Here is a 21,934-nt window from a genome sequence, read left to right on the forward strand (position 1 = left end):
TACCCATGACAGCTCATTACCTAATAAATAAAATTCGTAGTGTTTAAGATGCTACAGGACGGCTTGTTTTTTATGAAGCTACAGACTAATAATGGCTACCCCTTTGAGACTACTTTCTGCAAAGAACATTATGGGAAATATAAGCATTGTCTTCATTTATTTTTATGTCACAATTTGTAATTCATCACCAACTTGAAAAAAATTCTTCTAAAAGATGATAGCAGTAATATTATTCTCAACGCAGGCACCATGGCTGATTGTCTGATCTCTGCAGACAATTTTAATTTCCTGATGCATTACGAAGCCGTAAAAATCAAAGACTAATCTTTCCAGAACAGCTGTATGTTTTAAGCTTGTAGGTGACTATGTCAGCACTTTGTAGTTCTGCACTAATGACTAAATAGAGAGCATGAGCACACAGCATTCTCTCCTTACCCTGGCCACACTGAATGAACTGTGTATCTCAAACCCAAGAGCCTGGTGTTGTTTTAATCACTAAACTACACAGGATCCCAGATCTGACCAACTTTCCATTTATTATTATTTGTTACTTTGCTAACTCCCAGTATTATAACAATACACATTTTTTGAAAGTAAAATCAACCCCAATATTTTTACTACATACTGACACAGAGATACATTGCATGGATTATCATGATATTATCTAAAAGGATTATTGGGTAAATGAATAAAAATCTATTCCAGTGAAATGAATTTTAGTTTTAAGAAACAGCAGAAATTGCTCACTATGCTAATTTCTTACACACAGGGCCACCGACAGGGGAGAGGGAGGCGCAGAGGGGGGCAACTGTCCCCATGCCCAGCATTTCAAAGGGGCTTGGGGATCTAGCATCTGCCACTGCTACTTTGGCAGCAGGGGCATCTGGAGCTTTGGGTCCCTTTGAAATGCTGCTGCAGCAGCACTGCTCCAACTGCCCATGGCTGTCAGGGGCTGGGTGGGGCCTGGACTGTGGTATGGGCAGCACTGAGGGCTGACTGCCCTTGGCTCCACCCCTTCCAATCTTGGCCACACCCCTTCCAGGCACAGAGCTGGGCTCCCCTCCCACCTTGCCCTGATGCTTACACGGTTAGCAGAAAGGCAAATGTGACAAGTTACCTATAGTAGGGTTGAAAAAGCAATAGTAATCAAACGACTTACTGTTCAGAACACAAAAACTCTGTGATCACCTCTTTTCTTTTTTCAGAATTCCAGGCTTCTGTAAGAAGAAAACATTAATTTGATTTCTCACATGCACAAAACAAATCAGGAAGTTTACATCATTCCCTGATTTACCTTTTAAAAGTTAACTTGTGTACACTCTAAGGGTATGCCTATGCCACAAATGCAGGCATCACCCATCCAGCTAGGCGTACTCACCCTAGCTCAAAATTTAAGCATGTGGGTACTAATTCCTCTGTCTTTAACAACAGTAGTGAAGATAAGGCAGTACAGATCCTTGTAACACCACTGGTCATCACCTACAGCCCCCAACTCAAACCACTGAAACGAATTATTAAAGACCTACAACCTATCCTTAATCAGGATGCCACACTCCAGAAGGCCCTGGGTGACATGCTTGTTCTCTCCTACAGACAACCTCCCAACCTTATGAGGATCCTCACAAATAGCCACAGTCTATATCCCAGGAACACCAGTCCTGGAACCTTTCCTTGCAAAAAAGCCCACTGCGAGCTTTGTCCACATATCTTCTCTGGAAATACCATCACTGGACCCAACCAGGTTACTGGCAGAATCATGGGCACTTTCTCATGCTCCTCTACTAACGTCATATATGCCAACAATGCCCAGATGCTTTGTATATTGGACAGACTTCTAACTCCCTTAGACAAAGGGTTAATGGGCACAAAACAGACATCAAAACACTCCAGATCCACAAACCAGTTAGTCAACATTTTAATGGAATGGGGCATTCTATTAATGACCTAACGTTACGTGCGTTACTGAAAAAAAAACTTTTGCACCTCTCTTCAAAGAGAAACAGCTGAGCTGGCTTTTCTATTCAAATTTGGCACATTAACACATGGTTTAAACCGGGATGGGAACTTTCTGAGTCACTATAGCCGTGTCTACACGTGCACGCTACTTCGAAGTAGCGGCACTAACTTCGAAATAGCGCCCGTCACGGCTACACGCACCGGGTGCTATTTCGAAGTTAACTTCGACGTTAGGCGGCGAGACGTCAAAGTCGCTAACCCCATGAGGGGATAGGAATAGCGCCCTACTTCGACGTTCAATGTCGAAGTAGGGACCGTGTAGTCGTTGCGCGTCCCGCAACTTCGAAATAGCGGGGTCCGCCATGGCGGCCATCAGCTGAGGGGTTGAGAGACGCTCTCTCTCGAGCCCCTGCGGGGCTCTATGGTCACCGTGGGCAGCAGCCCTTAGCCCAGGGCTTCTGGCTGCTGCTGCGGCAGCTGGGGATCCATGCTGCAGGCACAGGGTCTGCAACCAGTTGTCGGCTCTGTGTATCTTGTGTTGTTTAGTGCAACTGTGTCTGGGAGGGGCCCTTTAAGGGAGCGGCTTGCTGTTGAGTCCGCCCTGTGACCCTGTCTGCAGCTGTTCCTGGCACCCTTATTTCGATGTGTGCTACTTTGGCGTGTAGATGTTCCCTCGCAGCGCCTATTTCGATGTGGTGCCGCGCAACGTCGAAGTTGAACATCAACGTTGCCAGCCCTGGAGGACGTGTAGACGTTACTCATCGAAATAGCCTATTTCGATGTAGGCTTCACATGTAGACGTAGCCTACAGGGGCTTGTCTGTATACTTGGCTTAATCTAACTCTTGACCTCCCCCCCCACCCTCCACTCTCTGATTTGCTCACCTTGATCATTTTTTTTCTGATTTGTCCTCCTTGCTTACTGTTTTTGGTTCTCTGCGCCTTAAATATTGAGTCTGTTCTGGTCTGGCTATGGTCTGAAGTGGGTCTGTCCCACGAAAGCTCACCTAATAAACTATTTTGCTAGTCTTTAAAGTGATACTTGACTGCTTTTTGTTTTGAAAGAGTCCCTAGTGTGTTTGTAGTGAGGAGCTTAGCTCCCATAACCCCATCTTTACCATCACTGTTATTCAAGCCAGTTAAAATGGGTATTTTTACCCATGCTACAATCACATCTTTATTTAAAGTATAGATATGCCCTAAGGTTTATAGCCTGGGTTGCCCATTGGAGGCACCAGTATAGGAGGAAAATCTTCAAGGTTTCCTTTCCAAAGTTTCCTTTGAATCCAGTCCATTTCTACTTTTGTATCCTTCAGCAGAAGCAGGGAGCAAGGCCCGCAGAACCCACGGATTGTCTGCTACTTCTGAAATCTATGCATCTAAGGCACTCCTGTGGCTCTCGTCAACTCTTACGTGCTCAGGCCTTTCCTGAGGGGCAATGACCCATGGAATTCTGTAGTTAAGTTTTACATTCTAGCTGTACTAACCCTTGAACAGAGTCTCCCTGAAGGTGAAGAAGCAGGGAACAAACAGGGCATGTTCCCCAGTTACTTTCACAGCCTTCTCCCTCCCCTGCCAAATGCCGTGGGCATGCCTCATGACTCACTCCATTTTGTCATGCAGTTAGTTGCCTGACCATTGCTGAGTGTCTTAAAGGAATCGTGGTAGAGATGAGTTTTAGGGCTGTATTTGGAGGAGCATAACAGTGACTTCACAAGTTGTTACAAGGAGCTATTCCCAGGCATAAAGGCAGCATGGTAAAAACAGGAAGGTGCTGGAGGGAACATTGGACCCGTGGGAAGAGGTAGACATCACTGGTAGAACTTGATGGGTGCTGGGATATTAGAGATGAAATGAAGCCAAGCCATGAAGGAGCTTTAAAGTGATGATGAGACATTTGTTTTATGCAGTGGAGACCAGAAAGCTAGCAGTAGGTAACTCATCTCTTCAGTGATGTTTTTACCAGAAGTTAAATACAGTGGTTCTTTTACACTAAACTTTGCACAGGAGAGTGGCAGTGGCAGTTTCTACATTTTGAAAATCTTAAGCCACCTCATATAAATCCTTACCACATTTTTAAAACTGACAATTTGTGAGTCCCTCCACCATCCCACTCCAGATTAAATGACTCTGCAGCTATGTTTTATGACACAGTTAGCAAGGGACTCAGCATGTAAATTATTCAATATCTCCTTTCTCCTTTCTATTAAAACATTAAAGCTATGTCTACACTTTCCCCCAACTTCAAAGGGGGCATGGTAATCAGGGTGATGGAAGATTACTAATGAAGTGCTGTGATACATATGCAGCACTTCATGAGGCAAACTTTCCCTCGCAGCAACTTTGAAGTGTCAAACTTTAAAATGCTGGCTTGTGTGTAGCCACAGGCACTTCCAACTGCCTGTGTTACTTCAAATTGCCTTTACTCCTCAAAATTTTGGGATGTAAAGGCACGCTGAAGTAGTACAGGCACTGCGAAGTGCCCATGGCTACATGGCATGCCGGCACTTCGATGTTTGACACTTCGAATTTGCTGCGGGGGAGAGTTTGCCAAACGAAGTGCTGCATATGCACTGCAGCACTTCATTAGTAATCTCCCATCACCCTGATTACCATGCCCCCTTTGAAGTTGGACGTAAGTGTACACATAGCCTAAGTCTAGCTCCTTTGTTATTCTTTCAGTCACTGTTGTGCCCCAGAAAGCATCCTTTCACATGTCACAGTCAGGGACCTGTGACATCTATTGAACAATGGAGCTGGGTCATTAACTTTCATATTCCATTACTTGGAGGGGGCGAAGGTTATTTTTGCAGCCTTTGGGATCGAACATTAATTTTTAAACTTTTTCAAAACCATATGTCCTAGCTCTTCCATCTGGTATAATTATTGGTATTTTGACATGACTAAATGACCAAGAATTCTGGAGCAAAGAAGTAATAAAGAATCGTCTGGCAGAATTATAGGAATTATTATTTCAAAAAAAAGAGGTTAGGTTCAGAATAATCTAGCAACATGTAGCTGTGGGATTAATTTCCTCTTGAGATTTTCCAATTCAGATTTCAGTAATCTCAGGCATGCATACAGAATAAAAACTTTGGCCAAACTGTTGATTGTGCCACTGTTGGGCCTAATCCAAATTCCTGAACCCCTGTTTCTTATCTCTACAGCAGGCTAAACTTTGTTTCAAACCCTCCAAAATTTGGAGATTTGAACTTCAGACTCAATACTGAACTTTCCCAAACTGTAACATATTCACATTCGGGTTATTGCAAAGAGAAGCTTCAGGTATAAATTCTGATCTAAATTTCTTCCTAGGCAGGCCAATATCTTCTGAAATCTGAGTGTCTAAGGCACACCTGCGGCGCTTTACGACACTTATGCTTTCAGGCCTCCCCCTGGGGGCAATGCTACTTTCTGGTTTACTAACTCTTGAACAGGCTCCTTGTTGAACTATTAGGTCAGCACAGTGTTTGCCTTGGGCTCCAGGCCTTCAGAGCCCTGCACTCCAGTTGAATATAGCATCCACTGCCCACTGGCCAGGGCCTGCTGGGCTAGCTCAGCTCCTGGGGTTCAGACCCATCTGTACACAGCAGGGCCCACGGCCACTGTGGACCCTGGGGCAAAGTGGGAGGTGGGCCTGGTTCTGTGCCTCTGGAAGGGGCAGGACCTAGAGCAGTCCTCCTTTAGTGCCACCTGGACCATAGTGCTAGGGGCCCCCTCCCTCTCCCTCATAGTTGTGTGGAATAGCAGAGCAGCACTGCCACCACATTTCAAAAGGACCTGGAACTCTGGCTACTGCTGCTGCCGCCAAAATAGCAGCGGTGGGGGTCAGAGCTCCAGGGCCTTTTGAAACACCAGGCCCCAGGGCAATTACTTCCTTTGCTCTCCCACCCCTGTTGGCAGCCCTGTCTGCATGTTTAATATTAGACTAGATAGAACTACTGAGCCTCAGAAAAATTAGCACACAAAGTTACACCTGCCCTGTTTCATACTGTCTCAATCTTACGCTATATATTTTCTATGTCAAGCTATGTCGTATTATCACAAAGCATCTTAGAGGAGAACTATTTTTTACCATTATGACAGAGAAAGCCATAGAAAGTTACGAAAATATAAATCCCCACTTGAGTATTAATCCAAAAGGATGGAATGAAAATACAGGTCCTGCTCTAGACAAGACAAGACCGAAAAAAAAAAAAAAGGACAAGACAAAGAAGTGAAACAAAATTATGCAGCATCATGACAAAGTTGGGTGGTGTTTATGAAGCGATAAATAAAAAAAGCCTGTCTGCCTTCTCTGGTGTTAACAAAGAGTTTCTCTCAGGTAATAATGGTACACAGACTATGCTTCAGTTTGTGACATCTTAAATTGTAGCACCAACAACCTAGATTAAATGCTGGAATTACTCTCAAAGCTATTATCATAGCTCAGAAATATAATAGAAATAGAAATATAATAGAGATACAAAATAAATAAAAAACACATAATGCAAAAGATCAAAAATATCTCTACAGTGGGAATTCCTCTGTGCTTCTATTGCTTACTATTAAACAAAATATTTTTGAGGAGATGTGCTGGAAGATTAATTTAGTCAGCTTTAGTTATGGACTCCTGCGGGTCTTCAGTGTGAAAGATACCCTGTAGTGACAACTACATTTCCGAAACTACAGATGTCACATCTGTTACATTACTAGTCTCTTGCACAACTTGGTTTCATTTCAATGGTATTTGAAAGGAAACCATTCTCTAATGAAAACTATTAGAAATACCAACTGAATAGAATACATTTCTACTTGTTTGGCTGCATCTTGCAATATATCTTTACATCATAATCTACATTTTATATATGGTATCTACAACAGATACTTTGGGGCACTAAATAGTCACAAAAATAACCTGCAACTTCTATTTCATTTACTCATGATTACTCTCCCAACAAAACAAAAGTAATTCTGTATCTCATTACAGATCCTTTACCCACAGTGACATGGTCTAGTACCCTAGTATGAGAAAAATTCATTTAAGTACGGGGATGAAACCTGGACATCTAAAATAAATCTAGTCCAATAGGCCAAGTGTGTTGATATATTAATACTTTGGCGAGAGGAATTCAGTGGAGCAAAAAAACATTACCAACGTATTTTTAAATAAATAGGGTTTTGTTTTGTTTTAAATCATTTAAATAGAATAGAAGATGATTGGTACTTGTTACTGGAGATATAGAACCCTTCCAGTTTATGAAAAACAGTAGCAAACTTAACACGTTCTATATTATGCTTCGTTCTTCTCTGAGAGACCTGTTTTCAGAAGAGTAGTTGCATTGTAATTAAACATTTTTCCAGACTTGTTGGACCATCTGTAACAGTTTTAGTTTATTACTGTTTTGCATGTACAACACCCAAGATGAGTGGGGAGCTCTATTCAGTATGATTCCTACCTTTGGATCTATATATACAGGTTAAGCTTAATTTATTGTGTACTCTTTTGAACACTGGGCATATTTTCCAAACCGGACTTTCTTTTGTTTTGGAGTAATACAGTAATGATGGCATAAGATAGATTTGGCTAAAATTTTGGATTTGAGCTACATTAAAGTTTTGTTCTAAAAACAGAAGCCACATGAAATTATGAGTAACACACAATTTACCAGATATTGTGGTGGATTTCCAACACTAAGGATTTTTAACTCTAGATTGGATATCTTCACAAAAGATCTGCTCCAGGAATTATTTTAGGGAAGTTCTATAGGCTGTGTTACAGAATTGGTCAGAAAAGATAGCCACAATGAGCCCTTCTGGCCTTGGAATTCATTAATTGCTCCATTTCTGGATTTTCAGGGAATTTGAAACTCAGCTCAGATTTATTGACCCTGAGAGAGTTATGGTTTTATGTGGACACTAGGTGATTTCAAATTACTTTCACTTTGAATTTTGGGATTGCAAAACTCATTCAAATTGAAACCAAAGTAGGAAATAAAACTGCTGGCCTTTATGAAGCTGGATTTAAATCTTCATCTTCAAATAGTAACTTTAGTTTAATATCAGCAGAGCAGATGGGAATTGAAAAGCTTGTTTTCAGGCTTAGAAACTTGGCTACCCTCACTGACAGATAAAACCAGATTATTTTAAAACTGGAGTTATACTGCATGCTGATTTGCATGGATATTCTTAAGACACAGAACTAGGTTCCTCGGAAAGCCATGCTAATATTCTGACATAGAACATTATGTGGAAAGGCGGTCTGTATCTTGAATAAGAATACATAACCTACATAGAATAGGGTCTTAATATCCATGAGGGCTCCATGTTTAGAACCCTCAGGAATGTTGATTTTTCATGAATATGGGGGGTGCACAGGGCCCCGAGGGAAGCAGCAGCTGCCGGCATTCCTGCTCGGGGACCTGAGGAAAGTGGTGGTTGCTGGCGCTCCTGCCCAGGGCCCCAGGGAAGTGGCAGCTGTCAGCACTCCTGTCTAGGGCCCCGGGGGGAAGCGGCCACTCGGCCGTTCATGAATAATTGAATTCGCGAACATTAAGTTTGCGAATCGTGAAACTCAACTGTAATTTCCAGTTTCCTGATCTGTGACAAATTAGATTTTGAACAGGGGGAGTGGTGTGAGTTTGTTAAGGGCTCACATATTCAAATGAAAGTTGCAACATAGTGCAATTTCAATTTTTTTCCCAATATTCATATTCAAATATTTAATAAGCTTAATTTGCTTAATACTCATGTAACATTAACTGTAAGTAATACCGATTTTGTTGATGCCTCAAATAAATCACAGCGCAGATCTAAGAATTAGTTTAGTTTGGGATTTAAAGTACATGCTGTGAATCTGTATATGACTACTACTTAACACACAATCCATTCAGGCCCAGATGGATTGCTATGGCAACAGAATCCTAAATACTAGGTTTGTAAGTAACAAAAATGTAAATTTTTGATGAAGTTAGTTGTCCCTCTTGGACACCCCCTCATGCAGGCACCAAACCTTATGGTTGGAGTGCAGAGTAAAGGTTGCTATGCAAGTTCTTCAGCACAGTGAGTACTAATCCCAAAGGATTTCATTAAATCTTCGGGTTTAAATTTTTATTCTGGGAACAGCAGTCAGCAAGCAGAGATTACATTACAACACGCACTATCCAGGTCATAACTGTCTGGACAGAGACCTTTAATGTAACAGAATAGAAACCTGCTTTTAAATAAACACAGGAAAAACAAAAAAGACCAAATATCACTCATTTAAGTTTGTAAATTTAAATGAGAACCTTCACCACCCTGTAAACAAATGGTAGACAGGATGCTGCAAAAAGTAACTTTACTACTTTACGTGTTACTTTACAACTATGTCAGCACTGAATGGTTGTGGGTGATGACTGAAACACTTGGGTGAGAGGAAGGAAGTTCAAAACTCATGTCTATATTATATACCAAAAATGTGCAATATTCTGTGTTAAAAAGTAAAGTTTCATAGGCAATCCATATGCTGCTCTGGGCCATGTTTTAAAATGGACTTCTAAAATCATGCATAGGTCTGTGTAAAGTTTGTGAGCACTCCTAGGTACATGTACCAGCTATTCCAGTTTGGCCAGGACTACATGGGGTTTTTGAATCCAGTTGTAGGAGTTCACAGTCCTGGCTAAATGAGGCAGTCAGCTGGCTGAGAAAACAAAAGCAAACAGCACTCCTACCAACAGTGCTGTCACTGTATGGACCAGAGAGGTCCAGGTTTGTCCATAGCCTTTCTATAATCCTTAGTGCAGCAGCAGGAAACATTTAAGGAGGGTGTAGCAATGGTGGCATGTGGCTTCCTATGTGCAGGTTCTACATAGGAGTGTCAGTTCCTTGTTTCTGTCCCTCCGGCCAAGACAGGAAGATCATGAGCCTCTCTAATGCAGCAGTGAAAGAAAAGACAAGAGGGAAAAACAGAAAGGGAATCTAATTAGAAGGAGAATGGGAGACATTGGGAGGTGGAAGGAGGAGGGAAAATGTGCACAGAGGGTGATAAATGAGACACACACAGTAAGAGGAACGAAGAGAAGGAGCCAGGATTGAACAATACACACAAAAAGCCAAGCAGAGACAAAAATGGGAGTTTGAAAGCAGGAGAAATGAGGGACCTCAGCGAAGGAGCAGCTTCATTTTCCTTCAAAGAGGGAATGGAAACCCATCTGCCTCAAGAAAAGAGCCCCAGAGAGAGGAAAAGCCCTATCACCCTTTCCCAAACTTTCTCCACTATCCCTCTCTAAGAGGGAAAAGCTGGAGGAACGCCTTCCTCCTCCAAATACACCAGTGAGTCCCTACACACAAGAAGATATCCACAGATAAAAAATGTTTGTTGTAGGATCTTCACAGTTTTGGATAAATAATCAAAGTTTCAAATATTTATCTAGCCCCCAAACTGTTTCAGTCCCCAAATTAGTTACCACCTGATCAGGTATTTTATCAAGTTGCCAGTACCTAGAAAAATAATTTAATCTGCTCTTTTTTCCACACAAGTGTAAAGATTTGCATTATTATTATCACAATACACAGGAATATCCAATGTTAAAAAATTCTGTATCCAGCTAAAAATGCTGCAGTGTTGCCACTTCTGTAGTTTAAGTGATAACAGATCAAAGCTGGTAAAAGACAGCAGCAGTCCGCCCATCAACACACAAGTGCATCCTGTGTGTGTGAGACAGTCTGAGTCATCTGAGAGTGAGGAGATGTGTGATGTTATCTCTCTAGATACTTGGAGAGGACCACTGAGTTGACTTGTGGTTAGGAGTTTTGTAGCGTGGAGGGTTTGCCTTGGGGTGGGGGAATGCTGGGATTTTTTGCATTTCAGATGTGGGAACCCTATCCTGAACTAGAATATTTATATTTAAATTGGTCTTAATTCACCAAAATCCACCTGCATCCTCCAAAATGTCTCTCAGAACCCTGCCTATTAGAGGAATTGTCCCTGAGAATGTTTTCACAATATTTGACACAATGTCATAGACATATAAATTTTGGCTTCTTTTCACTTACAGTGACCAGATTTTCAAAGTCAGTGAACAACATTGCTTCCATTTAACTTCAGTGGCAACTTGGGGTGTGGTGCGGAGGTCTTTGCACAACAGTGCAGAAGTCAAAGTGTTGCAGCTTACAATATTCTTCTCATGGAGCTGATGTCCCCAGCCAACCTTTCCTTTTCCAATGAATAAAACAATGAGAATTCCTGGGACACCTCGTTGATTAACGTATTTTTCGGAGCATAACCGTTCATGGGCAAAGACCCACTTTGTCAGATGCATGACCACCTACATTCACTTTACTCCCCCAACCCCTCCCAACTGACAAGCTGTTTCTCTGCTCTGCCTGGCTGGCAGGCACCTATAGCTTCTTCAATAGTCTGATGGGCAAAGCAGTAGCTGCTAGCTACTCCCAGTTGCCTGCCTGCTTCTCTGGAAGAACCCACTCTGCTGCCTACCCCTAGGAGCTTTTTCCCTAATGTTGTCTCTGCTACCACAATGTTACACTTTTAAAAATGAAATTCCCTATTGTTGGGTTTAGCTTCATTTTCCTTCATTGTCTCAAAAGTGTTGTTGCCTCTTTTAATTTTTTGCTGAACCCAGGCATCAGAAGCAGTTGTGTTAATAGGGCCCAGCCTCTGAATCACTAATTCAGGGATTTAAATATCTTGGTCATTTTCACTCTGCAATGAGACGACGCACTGAAATGGGGCAGAACAGCAGAAGCAGAAGCCCGGAAGGATTCAAGGCTTCCCTAGGTTTTGTGATGGATTTATATAACTCTCTACAACTTCTGCTTCTTCCTCAGCTTGATCTCAGGTCAGAAGAGTACATCATTTGACAACATATCACTCTGATAACTGAACCGTGATAATGCTCTACTCTGTATCAGACCTCCATGATCAATAAACAATCACAGGAATCAGTGGGCATTGCAGTACTCTCTTGTCCTGAGGAAAAAAAAATGGTTAATTACTTCACTGTGACACCTTTATTTACCCACAAAATTGTGCTCACTTAAAGGGATACCAAACACACTGTGTAGCCAATGGTAAGAGTCACGGATCAGTATTTCAATCAATCATGTAGAGTCACATGAGCAGCCATGTTTTATCTAACAGTCCTGAAAAGAAATCTGAGTTCTGAAACTTTACTGTGGTTTTCCCCTTGTATCCAATGTTACATGCTTCTTCATAGAGATATCCCACACAGCAGAAGTGATATGGTTCTATTGCATAAAGGAGAGAAGGGGAAAATGCACAGGGTATGCATGTCATATGTGGCATGGGACCCATCTCTAATGGGCTCTGTGTGTATGAATGAGTAGACAAGGCAGAACAATGGGTGATAGAAGGATTCCCCAGTATCAAGACTATAACTTCCTTCCAGCAACTTAGAAGATAATGAGATAAGCATCCCTCAGCCTTTACATGAAGCATAAAATATAAAGGTCCAGATATGACACATAGATAAAAACATTAGAATGAGATGCATATTAATGGCATTAAATCCTGTGAAGCTTATGCATCAAAAATTAACTTCTGTTTTCTTGGTAAAGTTTTTGAGGATGCCAGTGGGAGCTACCAACATTGAGGACAGTAGTTTGTCAAATTTGAATTGAAATATTTTCTGGCATTCCTAGACAAAATGTCAAAAAGCTGCCACTATCTATTGAATCATTTCCCCCACAGAGAATCATGGAAATAAATCAACTACTCGTCTACCATTGCTTCTTAACATAAACTAGGAGTAAAAAGGCAACATAAAAGATTTCCTTTGATTATGTTAGAGCTAAAACAAAATAGTTTTTACCATGAGTGTATTTCTGAAACCATGTTTGGGTTGTTTAATAGTGCTCTAAATCAAAGCTTTTATTCAATATCAAATGAGGGTTATTAATCAGTCTTCCAAGTCCTTCTTAGCCAGACAACATAGACCATCACATTTACAGCTTGAGAATGTTATGTAATTAACTCTAGTTTATCTCATGAAAATCTCTTATAAGAACTTCAGTATCTTTGATATTCACTTGTCCGTCTTTCAGTTTTAAGAGGTTCAATATCTAACTGCTTTTATCACAGGACAGGAGAGCCAATATCAAGCTATGCAATCTACTGTGGATGGCTACATCTACACTAGAGAGTTTTGTAAATAAAACTGGGCTTAGTTGCAGCACTTCCATACACAAAATGCATTTTACCAACAGAAACTGTCAACAAAAAAGCTGTGTAGATGCTCTGGGGGCCACTTTTGTCGACAGAGTGGATCAAAAGATCGATCCACTTTTATGTGTAGACATGTTCTGTCAACAGAAGTTTAGTCAGAACATCTCTTCCTACAGTAACTTCTGTAGACAGATGCTTCTTGTGTAGACACAGCCAACATGATTACATTGCAAAATGCTGATGATCTTTTTCTTCAGAAAGTCTGATTTTTACATGCATGCATACAGATATATAGATATAGATATATATAAAATATGTTTTGATATCACTGTACAACAAAGCACTAATATAGGCCAGCAGTTCCCTATAAAATTGTCTGAAGATTAACACCTCAGTAGATTGAGCAATATAATCTTATGGGTGAATTGTTTTCATAGCTATATTACACAAAGGCTACGTCTACACTAGCCAAAAACTTTGAAATAGCCATTTCAAAGTTTACTAATGAAGCACTGAAATACATATTCAGCACCTCATTAGGATGCGGGCGGCCACGGCACTTCAAAATTGAGGCGGCTCATCCAGATGGGGCTCCTTTTTGAAAAGAGCCCGGCAACTTCGAAATCCCCTTATTCCTATGAGCAGATAAGGGGACTTCAAAGTATGGCAATTCCGAAGTTTTTGGCTAGTGTAGACAATAATAACTTCAATCTTTACTGATGGTTTAGCTACATGAGTTCAAAGAAAACTATTAAGAATGAGCCCAACAGCTAAGCAGCCACAGAGTTATGCTGACATGTGCCAGAACAACTGCACTAAAACTAACGTGGATTGTTTAAGAGTGACTGGGTTCAGTATTCTCTCACAAGTAGCTCTTTTTAAGATTTGCTATTGTTTTAGTACTCTTGATGGGACTTCCCCTAAAGTGATTGCAAATGGGTGTTTGGTTGGATGGAAAGTACATTTGAAGGCATTGTAAAAAAAAACAAACAAACTTGAAAATAAAAGTAAACTAACTGTGAGCAATGGCTGAATGAACTCTTCCCTGGCAATGGGTGATGAGCCAGTGGGGAAAGACCTCAAGAGCATGGACAGAAGACAGACCTGCGTCCTCCGTCTCAGGGAGCAGCAGACAGACCTGTGCTGTTAAAGTAATCAATTCTGGCAGTTTTGGGTTAAAAGTCAGGGCAATGAAAAGTTATCCTTATGATATGAGTAAAGAGCAACAGGATGGCACCTCATATGCTCTAACTGAGGGTGTCATCATAATGGGTGCATCTACACTAGGAACTAACTTCAAAGTTAACTTTGAAGGTAGGCACTACATCGAAGTAGCCAACAGAGAGTCTACACCCATTTTCCCTTATTTTGAAGTTAACTTCTAAGTAGGGAGCCCAAATTCAAAGTCCTTACTCCATTCCTGGGAATGGATTAGTGCCCTGCTTCAAAGTTTAACTTCGAAGTAGGGTGTGTGTAGACACTCTACTTCGAAGTTACTTACTTTGAAGTTGTACTTCAAAGTAAGCAACTTTGAAGTTATTTTTGTAGTTTAGACACAAAATTGGTAGTGTAGACACAGCTAATGTGAACCTCACTTTCTAAGCAGAAGCTATTGATCCATGTAAGATTTGGGGAGGAGTCAGGAAGACACCTAGAAGCCATTTGACCCTCCCCCTCCAGTGTTTAAAGAGTTGACTAGAGGTATTTGGACAACCTTGTTCTTTCCAGATGTTCACTAGTGCTTAGCTTGCTGATATAAAGGGTCTGAACCTTAGACGTGCTATAGAGGAACAGTGCTGTGGTGAAAACACAACACAGAAGAGGCAGCTACTATTTCATCTACTTCGCAGTGAGTTCAGCTAACTGGTTCAAGGACCTCAGAACACAGCATTGCATTCTGAAGTGGCAGCAACAACAGCAATGACAGCAATAGTGAAGGCAACAAATAGTTGCCAAAAATGCAGAAACACTGATGGACAGCAGCGGAGACTTCATTCAGCCACACTCCCTGCTCATGAGGAGAACCCACCCAAACACACCTGCATTCTGGAGACACAGCTGACCTCAGAAAACAAATTCAGTCTGTCTGCAGAGGAGGGAAAAGTGGAATGGCATGTTAAAGAGACATTTGTTCTTTTGACTTTCCCACTACAAGAGGGGAAACACAGAAAAATGACACCACCCAAGATACAGTACAATGATATTTTGTTTATTGGCCAGGTACATTCAAGTTGTGTTGTAGTATTTTCCTAAATCAATGAGGTGTTCTTGTAATTAAAACAGTGAGGGGTCCCGTGGCATCTTAAAGGCTAACACATTTATTTGCACATAAGCTTTCATGGCTGTGGGTTGCAGCTCACGAAAGCTTACACCCAAATCAAATTATTAGTCTTTAAGGTGCCACAAGACTCCTCTTTGTTTTTGCTGAAACAGCCTAACACAGCTACCTCTCTGAGACATGTCATTAATGTTTTCTTTTGTTATACACAGACTTAATGCTTGTGAGTATAGGAATGCAGGTTAAATCTCTCACATCCAGCACCCTTGGGACCTGACTGGTGCTGGACGACAGGAAGTCAATATTTTCTAGCACATTACAAACCCTTGCACTGCTTACTAGGCCCTTAGAAGACATGTAGGGGTAAATTACAGCCAAAGAACAGCATAGAGCACTGAGAGGCAAGACTGTTTGCTGTAAACAAACTTCATGGGACCACAGAAAACTTGGCCAAACCCCTGATAACTGGCTATCCAGTTAACCTGATGCTGAATTATGGAGTTTTCCAGAGTAGAGAGATTCAACCTGGACTGGTTTTTGGAGGCCCCCAGGAATACTATTTAGTTTTTCTCAGATTTTGGGGTGGGAATTTGAGCCAGTTCTGTTTTGTGTGGTTAAGAGGAGTCCTGAGATACTGAATGTAGCCCTTGCTGCTGCCTGCACCACCTGGCCAAAGGGTTAAATAACAATAACTTACTCATTCAGGTAGTAGTGACCCTTCCAGTTGTGTTATTTTCAGAACACACCTCAAGTGCAACCAATTCTAAAGAAAGTTTTCACTTCCCTCAGCCCTCATTATCTTGTCTACTAATTCAAGAGATAAGGACTGCTCAAGGTATGGAATGCCAGCAAAACTGATACTATACTAATATTCCATTCAGATGCGATCTGCCTCTTTCTTTGCCAGATGATTTACTCTACACCCACCACACTCCTGTCCCTATTTTAATCTTTGTACAAACAGCTGGAAAGTGTGTACCACAAAAGTACATTTGCCTCCTTGTGTGACACCTGGCCATGGTCAAAAGAGGATTGCATTAGATAGCACTTCAGTGAGGGTAAGTGAATAAAGCTCTGTGGACTTCTGTAAAGCTGTGCCCTTTACAACAGAAATTGGTCTGACCTACCCTCTCTTCTTGTGGTCTCTTGTCATAGACACCCAGAAACCAATTATTAAAGACACTGTGAAAGTCTGCTACCAAATTCCTAAATGCTTATAGTTTTAAATGAGAGTATATTGAAATTGTTGATTAAAAACATATTGTAGGTTTCAAAATGACCAGTCAGTGTTTGTTTTCAAGTTAAAATAAACACTTTTATTAATAAAATTGATCAAAAACTAGATTACTTACCCTTTATTATAAGGTTTAAGAGCAACAAAACAGCAAATGGGCAGGAATAACAGCATCAGTGAAAGTATTTTAGACCATAATGACCAAAGATTAAGGATGATAATGAGTAATCCTCATACTGTATTGAAAGATGTTAGCCTTTTTATTTTGCTAGAATTGACTGCATTATTTCCAGCCTTGTTAGATTTGCTACAGAAAAAAGGTGTCTCTTTGTATACTCATTACAATTATTTTTCTAAAGAATGTGAATTCTCATTATGCCATCTTCATTCTTCTTCATTGGAATAAGATGTCAGAAAACTAGTCCTCTGCCGAATTAGTAGAAAAAACTGTGCAGTTGTAAAAAAATTGCATTTCGATTGGCTGATGATTCACAAAAACTGTAAAACTAGAAAAGAAAAGAAAAAACCCTAGTAAGCAGTAAAGAAGATAGTACTTTACAGCTGTGCCACTAAGGCCTGACTAGTCCAGTTTTATAAACTGTTGCATTTGTCTTGCAAATCTCCTACTGCCACTATCACCCTTCTTCACTGCCTGGCTGAAATAGTAATCCATGCAAGCTGAGAGCTGTGAGTAATTAATGTAAGTGTAAGCTAATGGTGAACTTTTTGGTCAGAGCACAAATTGCTGAAGAAGATATAATCTGAATCAGTGGGCGATCTTGCATACCTGTGGTCCCTGAAAGCTACTGGAGGATATGGTATATAGCCATAAGGGTTACAGAAGCCTCAGAAACTGCAGGTGCACAAAGGCAGATGTAGGCCTAAATGTGTGCACTTATTAGATCATACCATTATGGTACTTGATTGTCCTATTGATGGCAAAAGTAATTTCTTTGGATAAGGCCTTTAGACATTACAGTGCAGTACTTTGTTCTTTTTAACATTACATATACTTTACAAATAAACCCATTTTTGTAGTGCAGATTTTGTGGTGTTAAAAATAAAAATTCCAAACATCAAGGGGTTCTTTTTCCACAAAACCCAGATGCAAACTCTATAGACAATGGAGAGTTCAGTCCTAACTTCTTTTAAACAGTTACTACTCTGTTTATTGGAAGAGTGCTAGAGAAGTAGTTCTCACAGATTAAATAAAAGCATTTTGTGACAGGATATGAAATATAAGACTAGCCCCGATATTGTAAATTCACATGAAAGGACAATTCAGAAACCATCAAAGAACATCTTCAGAGAGTCTGACAGTCCAATCAGAAATCAACACATCATGCATTGCTGTGCACCTAGGTAAGATGCCTGGAACCAGCAAAAAAAGGCAGTTACAGTTATTGCTTCTTACATAGTTGAATGAAGAGGAGACATTTTGATTGCGTGTGGCTATAAGATTATCAGTTTCAGACACATATTGCCAGAGGTTATCTGATAGGGAGAGTTGATTTACTCAGCATAAATGAAATGTCCTGGTATCTCTTTATTAATCAAAATTAAAACCAGATCTATTTGAAACGCTGAAAGACATAGGGCCAATATTTTCATTTAGGTCAGTTTAACTAATGATGCTAAATAATCCCTGTAGAAATATTTGTAAGTCTTTATAAAACCACATATTTGACCTAAACTTCCATTAAATTTAATCCTTCTAGTTGTTGTGGGAAAACAATTTTATTATTAAGTTCTTTACGGGGGGGGGTTGGAATATTTTTTGGGTCAAGGGCCACTGACCCATAGACAAATCAGTCGAAGGTCACACAAGTAAGAAGCACACATACAAAAAAGAAGCCCTCACTGATGTGGTCCCCAACTGTAAGGGGGTGAGTGGGATGGGATCTTGGCAGGAGGAATGGTGTAGGAGCAGGCTGGGGGCTGAGTGATCTGGGCTGGGAGGGAGTGGGTAGGAAGGGGGTGGTAGTGGGGGTCTGAATGGGAGGGGGCGCTGGAGCGGTGGATGTGTGCAGGGTCTGGGGATTGGGTGCACTTAGCTGCTTACCCCCCTGGACACATATGGCTCTGTGTCCCCGCCCTCCGCTCCCAGGCACTGCCCTCCACTGTTCTGACTGCCCGGTACGCTGGCCAACCAGAGCAGCGGCATGAAGCTTCCACTGTTGTTCCCCGTGCTGGTCTGGATCCAGCCCCAGCCTATCTGATCTGCCTTGTGGAAGTTGGGGCTCCAAACCCTCCACCCCACTGTGGGGCGAATGCTTTGGAGGGCAGCCCTGAGCCTTGCGAGCTGGATTGCGAGCTTGGGGTTTCCTACTCCTGCTTTTCCATACAGTTATCCTATTTAAGCCTGACTTTAGACACTTTTCAGCTTCAGATTTGCACTCAAGTGGCACATTAGGGCACTCGGAAGGAGAAAAATCATCTGTACTGTCTGCACTGATACATGGAGTAATTTTCTGAGATTTCCATTGTCACTGACATTTGCAAACACATTAGCGAAACCTATAAAACAAAAACAATCTGCACTGCCCATAGCACAAAACCGCAAGAAACAAAGTTAGAAGACATAACAGATGTCTGTATTGTCTAGACTCTAGTCAGGTACACACTCCAACTCAATGCACGTTCCAAAACTGGGTCTTCTTCATTTCTCTCACTGACAGAATAAGACTTGCCCATTGTGTGTGTAACCCCAGAGGCACTGAGACCATGTCATAGGGAGAGTTATGTCTCTGCTCTACAGGCTTGGTAGAGCAGAGGCTGTTAGCACTAATGGTTGCAAGTTCAGTCCCTTCTGCTGACACCTTGTGTCTATTGGTGTTACATGTGTGTAGTATGTTCATAAATTAAGTTTTATTGTACATTTTAGGAGGGCTCTTTCTAACACCCTTTTCATGAAACAAATGGGCACCATTTCAGATTTTGGTTTGGGGTGGGGAGCAACTGTAACCATGATTCCAGGGGCTATTTATGCACTTGAAAAAAAATGAGTTTTCTCACAGATAATTTAACAATTAGCTGACAGGAGGCCTGCATCTAGTTCTTATATAAAAGAAAGTCAAGTACATGATCCACTCAGCTCTAATAACAAGTTCTGACATCTTGTGGCAAGTCACCTAAAGGACAGTTAGGTTTGAAATGTACAGAGAGAGAGAGAGAGAGAAAGAGCGAGAGAGAACATCAGAACTCCTGGGTTCTATCTCAGCTCTTGGAGAGGAGTGGGTCTAGTAACTTACAGCTAGGGTGACCACCCGTCTGTATTTGGCAGGACAATCCTGTATTTGGGACACCAAAAAGGCATCCCTACTTATTTTTTAAAAGGGACTAATTGTCCCATATTTGGGCTCTCCCCCCTGCCCCACCGACCTTTTCTACCAGCAGCTGCTCAGGCACAGCTGCTGGCCAGAGACCATGTAGGTCACTTCCCTGAGCCTCAGGGAAGAGTGGGGAGCATGAGCGGCTGTCCAGTCCCTGCTGCTTCCCTGGGGCTCCCAGTGCAGACTGGCGGCTGCCACTTCCCCGGGGCTTGAGAAATGCTGGGGGCTGCTGCTTCCGCGGGGCTTGGGGAGCACCAGTGGCTGCTGCCTCCTTCCTGGCTCCCTAGAGCTTGGTGGAGCTGGGAGGAGCTACCCCTTCCCTCATATCTCCTTGTCCCATATTTGGGTCAGGAAGATATCATTGCCCTACTCACAGCAGGGACAGTACGTCTGCGTTCTCTGGCCATACTGTGTCAGACCAAAGGTCCATCTAGTCTAGCATCCTGCCTTCTGACAATAGCAAATGCCAGGTGCTCCAGAAGGAATAAACACTGCAATCAATCATTAAATAATTCATCCAATCACCCATTTCCAGCTTCTGGGGAACAGAATTGAGGGACATACAGAACGTGGTATTGGATCTCTGGGGGACGTATTCACCATGAATTTATCTAGTTCTTTTTTTGAACCTTCTTATAATCTTGGCCTTTACAACATCCTCTTGCAGAGACGTCCACAAGTTAATTGTGAAGAAATACTTTGTTTTAAATCTGCCACCTATCAATTTCATTGAGTGACTCCTAGTTCTTGTGTTAATTGAAAGAGTAACACTTCTTTATTCAATTTTCCACATCATTCATAATTTTATAGACCTCTGTCTTGCATCTCCCTTAATCATCTCTTTTCCAAACTGGAATGTGGTCAGTATGCCTAATAATTTTTGTAGCCCTTTTCTATATTTTCGAAATCCAATTTATTTTTAAGATGGGATGATCAAATCTGTGTACAGTTTTCTGTACGTGGATTTATGTAGAGGCAATATGAAATTTTCTGTATTATTATCTATCCTTTTCCTAATGAATCCCAGTATTGTTTGTTTTTTTATTGTCACTAGATATATTTTCAGACAACTATCCACAATGACTCTGAAATCTTTTCATTAATAGGTTCAGGTAATTTAGACCCCATCATTTTGTTTGTATATTTGGGTTTTATTTTGCCATGTGCATTACTTTACGTTTATCAACATAGAATTTCATCTGCCATTGTGTTGCCCAGTCACTCAGTTTTGCAAAATTCCTTTATAACTCTTAGCAGTTTACTTTGGTCTTAACTACCTTGCATCAATTTTATATCATCTGGATCACCTGACAATGCTTTTGGGATCATCTGATGAGCCTTAGTTTGCTTTAATGACAAGCCTTTTGCTATCTTAATCTCCCTGCCTCTATTTATAAACAAACTCCTGGCCCTAAAGGAGGAGGGGATAGCTCATTGGTTAAAGCATTGGCCTGGGGGCTATGAGTTAAATCCTTGTAGGGGACTTTCAAGGGTCTGGTGCATGTTAGATTTTTTTTAGCTCTATCAGGGATGCTGATAGGTCCTTCTGTGAGTGCAGGGGACTGGACTTGATGACCTCTCAAGGTCCCTTCCAGTTCTATGATATTAGAGAACACAAGGCTATGCATCTCCCAGCTTCTGAATTAATTGCATATCACACTCAGTTGCAGTTATTTGGCTAGGGTGACTAAACACCTAGTACAAAATTTGGGGGCCAGGGCTAGAACACCCCTCCAGCTTCCCCTAAATAGCACTCCTGGAAGGAACTGCTGCTATTTCTAGAACAGCTTGGATGGACAAACTCCAGGGAACAACAGCACCAATTAGTTTACACAAATAACTGCTATCAGTCTCCTCGCCCACTTCTTCAATTGCATACCCACGATTAGGGTCATTCCAGTAAGGGAGTGCGGGGTTTTTTATTTTTTTTTCCTTCTCTGTCCTTCTGAGCTCCCACATGGCTATTGCAAT

At 41.4% G+C, this 21,934-nt stretch overlaps 1 long non-coding RNA gene across 1 annotated transcript in view; it reads right to left on the bottom strand.

Annotated features, from left to right (window-relative positions):
• Positions 1 to 1,159: 1,159 nt before the first annotated feature.
• LOC142007657 (uncharacterized) overlaps positions 1,160 to 21,934 on the bottom strand; it is a 91,217-nt gene continuing 70,442 nt past the window's right edge. The window contains exon 3 of the long non-coding RNA XR_012643975.1: positions 1,160 to 1,217. This is a non-coding gene — a long non-coding RNA (uncharacterized LOC142007657). The remainder of the gene's footprint in view (positions 1,218 to 21,934) is intronic.

Source organism: Carettochelys insculpta, chromosome 1 (assembly GCF_033958435.1).
Source record: "Carettochelys insculpta isolate YL-2023 chromosome 1, ASM3395843v1, whole genome shotgun sequence".
Classification (NCBI taxonomy): Eukaryota; Metazoa; Chordata; order Testudines; family Carettochelyidae; genus Carettochelys; species Carettochelys insculpta.